The 7,500-nt window shown below is 39.5% G+C and overlaps 1 protein-coding gene across 3 annotated transcripts in view; it reads left to right on the forward strand.

Annotated features, from left to right (window-relative positions):
- The first annotated feature begins 1,750 nt into the window (after window positions 1–1,750).
- LOC125048252 (ras-related protein Rab-7a) overlaps window positions 1,751–7,500 on the forward strand; it is a 27,304-nt gene continuing 21,554 nt past the window's right edge. Inside the window, exon 1 of one of the 3 annotated variants that reach the window (XM_047646862.1) lies at window positions 1,751–1,895. The gene's annotated coding sequence lies outside the window, so the exon portion shown is untranslated. Of the gene's footprint in view, window positions 1,896–2,005; window positions 2,159–7,500 lie in introns of those variants that run through there. The other 2 variants (XM_047646863.1, XM_047646864.1) reach the window with 2 other exon arrangements.

Raw genomic sequence — 7,500 nt, forward strand, 5'->3', positions numbered from 1 at the left:
CCCTATTCAGACACCTCACTTCGAGATGTATTACAACACTGTTACCAAAAGTACATATATAATCAAGCTGTGTATGCGTGTTTTTTAACCAACGTTATCTAGTGATACCACAAAAACTGCAAGAAAAAATGTTGACACATTGTTGTACATTTTTAAGTTAAGAGCTAGACATTGCATAATTAAAAGTGGGATATATCATGATAATTATCACGAGCAATTATCATATACTTACCAATAATTTCCGCATCTTGAGACACACACACACACACACACACACATACACACACATACACACACACACACACACACACACACACACACACACACACACACACACACACACACACACACACACACACACACACACACACACATATCTGAGAAGAATTAATGTATAATTATCTTCACCTTGAACCAAACTTGCCTGATCATGTATTGTAACCATAGAGAATGAAACCAACTTTGTTTGCAGAAGAGAAAGTTTCAACATCCTTCACCGACGGACCATGATCGAATTTATTTTTCAGTGTCTGTACCTATCATGTCTGCGTACAACTTATTCTATCTCCACAGCGTAAAAATCTACAAGAATTACCATAGGTTAAAATTCCGTATACACACAGGATCATGGAAAAGGGGCAGAGGCAGGCCTCAAATCTATCATGAGGAAGGCATTTTCGCCCCGTTTGCCGGAGAAGAAAATTACCGACAGCACGGGCATCGGGGAGTGGGGGGTGCGCTCCGCCCCCCGGGTACGCCCCTGCAAAGAAATCGGCGTGTACTCATTATTAATTTTAATATCAGTTAAATGCATTTGTTTCTGCTTACACACAATTGTTTAATGAAATGAACACCTACATCTTATTAATAAAGTCACTGCTAAGTTTCACACCAATGTCACAATTAATACGTAATGAAAATGATATCATTGTATTAACTGAATTGCTATCACAGTTCCTTAAGTAGCAATAGATAATAGGCATACACAAGCAATCAAACCCTTAGACACACGGAAATGAATGGAGAAATGGAGTCACGTGAACATTATGACTAAGCAACAGGCAAGCATCTCTGCTGGGCTTCAGCATGGATTAGACTACATGTCCAAGAAAATATAGGTCAGAGATTGGAACATTGTTTGACAACCTTTTTATTAAGATCGGTGATTGACTCCGAGTTTCTGAAGCTCTCGGCTGTGTGGAATTGTGTTGTAATGACTTAAATGGGTGTTAGAATAATGTTTCCATTATTATTCTATTAATATCACCATTGATATTGTCATAAGCTGTGATTTATAAATTATGTCCACGGCCGAGGGGAAATGACAGGAAGCAGTCAATAGTTGTCTATTCTAATAAGTGTGCAGTAATTATTGTCATCAAATTATGACCGAATTACTCATTAAGTTTTACTAAATTCGAAGCCCACTCAAGCATTTCCAGAATGTGATGTGAATTTCCTAAATAACTGTATCCTCTTGGAAAGCACATTTCACCTCACCATATTGGACATCTTTAAATACATTGAAGAAGGTTCTGCATAAGGAACTGCCCACTTTGTCAGAGTTGGTGAAGACTAAGTCAGGGTCATTCATCGAGCGATGGAGCTCGAACACATACACACCTACCATGTTCCAATAATTTGTAATAATTTCAGCGACACTGTAGATTTTGTCCCTCTTCAACTTGCTTGTTAAAGCTGATAAAAATTTCTTCGGGGCCAAGTCAACAACAGCGTCCCTGGAAACACCACAGGAGGCGCAGTGAGGGAAGGAAATCGTTTCTGAAGACCTTCCCGTATGACGTAATTGTTCCCGTGACTGCGCAGTGACATCGCCATATTGACTGGAAGCGCCGTGCTGCAGCTCGGATTTCTCCTGTTTATTTCCCTCCCAAGTAAGTCGTGCGGGGAGTTTTGTGCATTTCAGATGCAGACGAGCCCGGCACGAAGGGTTGCTGACGGGATTTGCGAGGGAGAGGCCCGTGGCCGCGGGACTCGCCGAGGAGGGGCAGAGGGACTTTGTTTTCCTCGAACCCCATCAGCTGTTTGTGCGAATGACAAGTGGCTTTTATCTCTTAACAAGCACCAAGCAAGTCCATTGACTCGAAGTGCTCTCTTCGTTCTTTCGCCCACGGACACCTTAATTGAGCATCAGAGAGTTAGTAATTGTAAATTTGCGATATCTATTGTTTCTGCAGTCGTTTCCTGTGGACGAAATGCTAGTCTCTCGCGTTTCCATTCGCTTTAGGAGAGAAAAAGTACTGGAGACAAATTCCTCTTTGTTTCAGACATGCTCTATGGTGTTATTAGTAGTGAGTGGGATAAAGGAGTAAATGACGCTTCCCTTTCGAGCTCCTCTTCCACTTCCCTCAAGGTCGCAGTTTGACAACAAACAAAGGCTATATTGAATCATTCTTTTGCCTCGAATGTTTTGCTGGCTATGTGGTGCAAGTGTCCATTTCGGTGGACAGGATGAGGAACTCTACAGCTTAAGGCAAAAGCCTCGGTAGCAAAGTTTTTCATGTAATCTTAGGCAGTACAGAGAAAACCCACACCTCACTGAGTTGACAGTTATTATAACAGTTAGGAGTAAGATTGTTTATTCAGAGACTGTGTTTTTTTGTGTTTTCATGCTGTGATATTTATGCTTCAAATTTGGGGGATACTTCAGATTAACTGTTAGGTTATTACTGTTAAATATAGATAATGGAGTAGTATCTTGCTTTCAAAACAATGTTGCTGTTATTATGTAGGAAATCCACTGAATTAACCCAGTGGGGCAGGGTATCAGAAATCTGTCTGTGCCATACACTCTGGTGATTTTTGGCAACGTCCAGACACCAGGCGCAATAGTCCGCTACAGATAGCAGAACTTCCTGCTCCATTTCTGGTGCGTCGCCACACGAATAACTCTACCTCACAGACCAGGTGGTTTGTTATGACAGGTGTACAAGTGACTCATCGGTATGGGGTTAAATGATTCTGGATGTTCTTCCTTGTGCAAATGAATTGTTAAGGATAATTGATGACCATTTCTATCAACAATCTTGATTGCAGTGGAGGGCACAAAATATATGAAGGAAAGTAGGTAGAAAAACAGGCTTGTGAAACTAGAGATGCCCACCACCTTTGAAAGTCTACAGACTGACATGCCAATGTTAAAAAAAAAACATCCAATTTATCTTTCCACAAGATCTACAGGCATTACATCACCTAAATCCCCTGGTGGTTGTACCCCTTGTGCCCCTTGCCATGGGCCTCTGCCCTGTGGACCACCTTAGTCCTCAGACAAAATGTCCGAACCCAACACCTAACCTATCCTTTTGCCAAAAGCTCCCAACACCACATCACAAATTTGGAAAACTTTCCGCGTATGTCAACCAAGAGTACAGTAAAATAAGTGTATGGAGTGGATACCTTGATGAAAACTAAGACACTTTCCATCTATGGCAAAAGGTGCGCAAATCTAAAATAAGGGAGATACAGGACAGAGAAGACAGAAGATCAACCCTTCATGTTTCTAAGTCCCCTTCCATGTTTACCTCGGGAGGATCAAAACAAATGTGACGCGTAACTCATTACTGCGATCCATCAAGTAGTCCATGTATTGCTACGCATTTGTGAGAAGGCTTATTTTATCATTACTAGCATGTGTTTTTCCGAATTCATGTATGCAATGCATTCTTCTAGTTTTATTATACTTCTTTTACGTCTTTTGGTAATTATTTACACTATTCTGAACAATAACCTTGTGCGCATGCGTGTGTTCACTGGGAGATTTGACGTCCGGCGCCCATTCACTGAGAAACGTCAGTGAGAAATGTTTTGTGTTAAGTGCTGTGTTGACTCCGGGTCATTTTTAAAGTCATATTGTGGATATACAGGACAAATAGACATTATTCTCAATCAAAGCCTGATATTTGCGCCCAACAAGTGCCCTGATATTTGCGCCCAAAAAAAGGATAGAGAAACCAAGCAATTCTGATCATAGAAGGAAGCGTAGAAAAGTTTGGTCTTTCGCTATATAAAGGTTTGTAATTTAACCCTGGTGGTCCATGTGGCGTAGCCCCCTGACTAGGCGTATTTACTACTAAGGGGGTCCAGGGGGCATAGCCCCCTCCCTGGCTAGGAGCATTTAATACCATGGGGGTCCAGGGGGCAGAGCCCCCTAGCTAGGGAATATATAGATCGTAGTGTATAAATCCCACAGGGTTAGGTTAGGTTGTTTTATTGGTGAGGATGCAGTGTACGATTACCACAGGGATCTGGATTATGTGAAATCCCATAGATCTTTGCCGAACGGTGGGTTTGGTCCCCATATTTTTTTATTTTTTTTTTATTTTTTTTTTTTATATTTTTTTTTATTTATTTTTTTTTTTTGAAAGTTGGTGCGTCGGTCCGTAGACTTTCAAAGATGGCGGCAATGTCTGTAGAGTTTCATTAGCCGATTTTAAGCATTTTTTGTGCTTGTTTTACACATTTCTGTTCTCTATTTTTCTTATTTAAACCTGTTTTACCCCATAATTTCCCTGATCTACTTCATGCCCTCCCCTGCTATCAGGACTTATCAAATCATATCAAGATTGTCGGCTGGAGAATGCGACGGAGATTATCATCAGATTCATTCTCATCCCACGAGAACAAATATGATGATATAAATATTGTAAGGGAAGACCCGATTGTCATAGTCGGAAAATTAACCAAATATTTATGCAACAGTCTAAGGGGAGGGCTGATTGGGGGCTCTTACCCCCTACACCCCCTAAGAAACATTATTTTCACTGTATATATATACAGCTGAAACTCATGGGAACCTAATGTACCTAGGCTGTGAGCAGTGCTTTCCGGTATCTTTTTCTTTTATTTGTGGTATTGTCATTCATGTTTGCAGATTATTTATTGTTTAGATGACTGCAGCTTTTTCTTCTTGACAAGAATATCATCTTCAATTTGCCCAAGGTTAGGGGTCCATACTATAGAGATTAAACAGTTATGAAATATATTCCTGCCATTTAATCCCAAGATCATGTGGGTCTAAGGGCAGAGTCCCTGGATCCCCATGAGCATAAGCCAAGCTCGGGTACTCTGCCCCCTGGTTGTACTCCGGTTCCAGGGGGGCTCTGGCCCCTGAAACACCATGGTCATTAGAGAAAACATCCTACCCAACAACTAACCTAACTTAACCCTATGGCACTGCTACAGTACATTCTTGTCATGTAATAACACCTACCCTTGTAGAGCGAAAACACGGATGTGTTCTTACATACCTCCAATTGTCTGAATTGTTTGGTCTGCAATTAATTGATTATCTATATTTTTATGTATTTATTTATTATTTATTTATATAAATGACTGCATGGTGGCTGTTAGGGAAAGTGAAAAAGTATGATTTGTAGTAAAACACAAAGTATGATCATTGGCAAACTGATGAATACAATCTCTGGTAAACAAATAAATTCCTATTTATGGGAGGTAAAGCTAAAGTTGCTTTTATAGTTATTAAATAGGTTTTTGTAATAGTTTTATTCTTTGGTATACACTAAGCTTAGACAAAGTAAGGTTGTTTTCAGAGATCACTAACTTTTCACAATTAAAAAAAAAAAATCCCTGATGTATACCATAGTAAAACTTTTATTTTCAATGACAGCTATGTACTATTACGTTGTTTGAAGTGGGAATTAACTACTAATTTTATATCAGATGGAAAAGTAAATCCAAATACACAAATTCTTGCAGTCAGTATGTGGTAATTCCAAGACCACTAATTCATGTGGGTTCTTTAACTTCTGGCATAAAATAAAAGCATGTCTTTTTCTTTAACCCATATCTGCCAGGCCCGTACTTATAGCCGTCATAACAAGCGGACTTAACGTGACGGGTATGGCTATAGGTATTGCAATGCGCCAGTGTGTTCCGAGTGGAAAGTTCCACTTTTAGCAGACTCCCAGACCAAATGGCAGGATGGTTGCCAGAAGCCTCCTGGGTCAGTGGCACCGAGAGATTTCTGATTCCATCATTGAGGGGTTAAGGAATGACATTTCACATCCTGTTCTGTCAATCCTAATGATCTGAGCAAGATATGCATCAAATAAGTTGGTTTGCCTACTCTTGCTGGATGTAGCTTCACTCCAACCCAGGAATCAATCTGGATAATTCTATACAGTGCCTGATCCAAATGTGTCTGTCCTTAAATCTAAACTTTCGTCTGAGCTGTCAAATAGACTTGCTTCATGATTTGATAACCCCCTTTCACTTATTCAGCCAAAGGTTCTTATTGACTATATTCCATTTTCTTTTTCTTTTTACACTTTACAGAGATTTTTTCTTTCCGTTTTACATTTTCTTTCTTGTCCTTTTCTTGAAGTTTTTTTTAATTAATTAAGCATTTTTATTGAGGGAATGGAGTAGATCCTGTCCACCACATCTCTTATATGCCTGGGATCTTTTCCTGGCTCTCATTCTGGATAAAATTTGGGATTTATGAATGCTGGTTGGAGAAGTTTCAGTAGCATTGAATGGTCTGGATTGAGCTGGAGATGTTTGTGTATAATGGAAGTAAGATTTCCTTGCACAGTTTCTTTTTTTTTGAAACGTATACTGCTGGGTGTAAATGGGAAGCCTGAAAAAAAAGTACCAATTTGCAGAATGACCCTTTCATGTCATTATATACTCTTTCCTCCTTTTTTGTTTTGTTTATCATTGGGTTAGTCTGACATGCCTGAGCTACTTAATATGGAGGTGTAGTTTGTAACTACCTCGATCAATTCTCTCGAAGATGGTTGATATATGGCTGCTGTAGATGTTTTCATCAGTATGTTTCCTTTGAACAATTTTTTCTGTTTAAGAGCAGACATTTTTAGCTCCTGTAATTACTATTATTTACTCTGAAATGGAAAATTGATTAATTCTTGAAGTTTTTCAGTGTGTAATGTCCAGTATGTACTCGCGTACATTTAGGATATCACACACTTCATACATTTTAGACTATACATGGGGGTTTATCAATTGGATGGTACTCCAACATCTTCAGAGAATAATGTCCATTTCTCCCTAATAAAGGGGGTTTTAGTTTCATGTGTCCCTGGTCACATCTCTCTAGCAGTCTCTTGAAAAAATGTGTACATATTGGTCAAGGACACACTAGCCTGTCCAATAAGTATTCACCCTTACCTGAGCTTAATTCTCAGCTTCCAAGCAAACCTGAATTATGCTTTTGGTACCTACCATGACTAAATCAACTTGCAAAGAAAAAAAAAAGTTAACTCTACGGTAACCACGTTACTAACTGTATGGTAACCACGTTACAAACTGTGCGGTAACCACGTACAAAAAGTAAAACTGGCAACCTTTAGCTTATTGCAAGAAAATGGTATTTTCTTTTACCTTCTTTTCAGCTTTGGTTTCTGCTGTTATAGATGGGAATAGGTTTTATGTATACTGGTAATTTTATTGAGTAAGGGGCAGGGATCAGATAGGGACTGTTTTTGCTATTCACAGTTT

This window comes from Penaeus chinensis, chromosome 43 (genome assembly GCF_019202785.1).
Source record: "Penaeus chinensis breed Huanghai No. 1 chromosome 43, ASM1920278v2, whole genome shotgun sequence".
Lineage (NCBI taxonomy): Eukaryota > Metazoa > Arthropoda > Malacostraca > Decapoda > Penaeidae > Penaeus > Penaeus chinensis.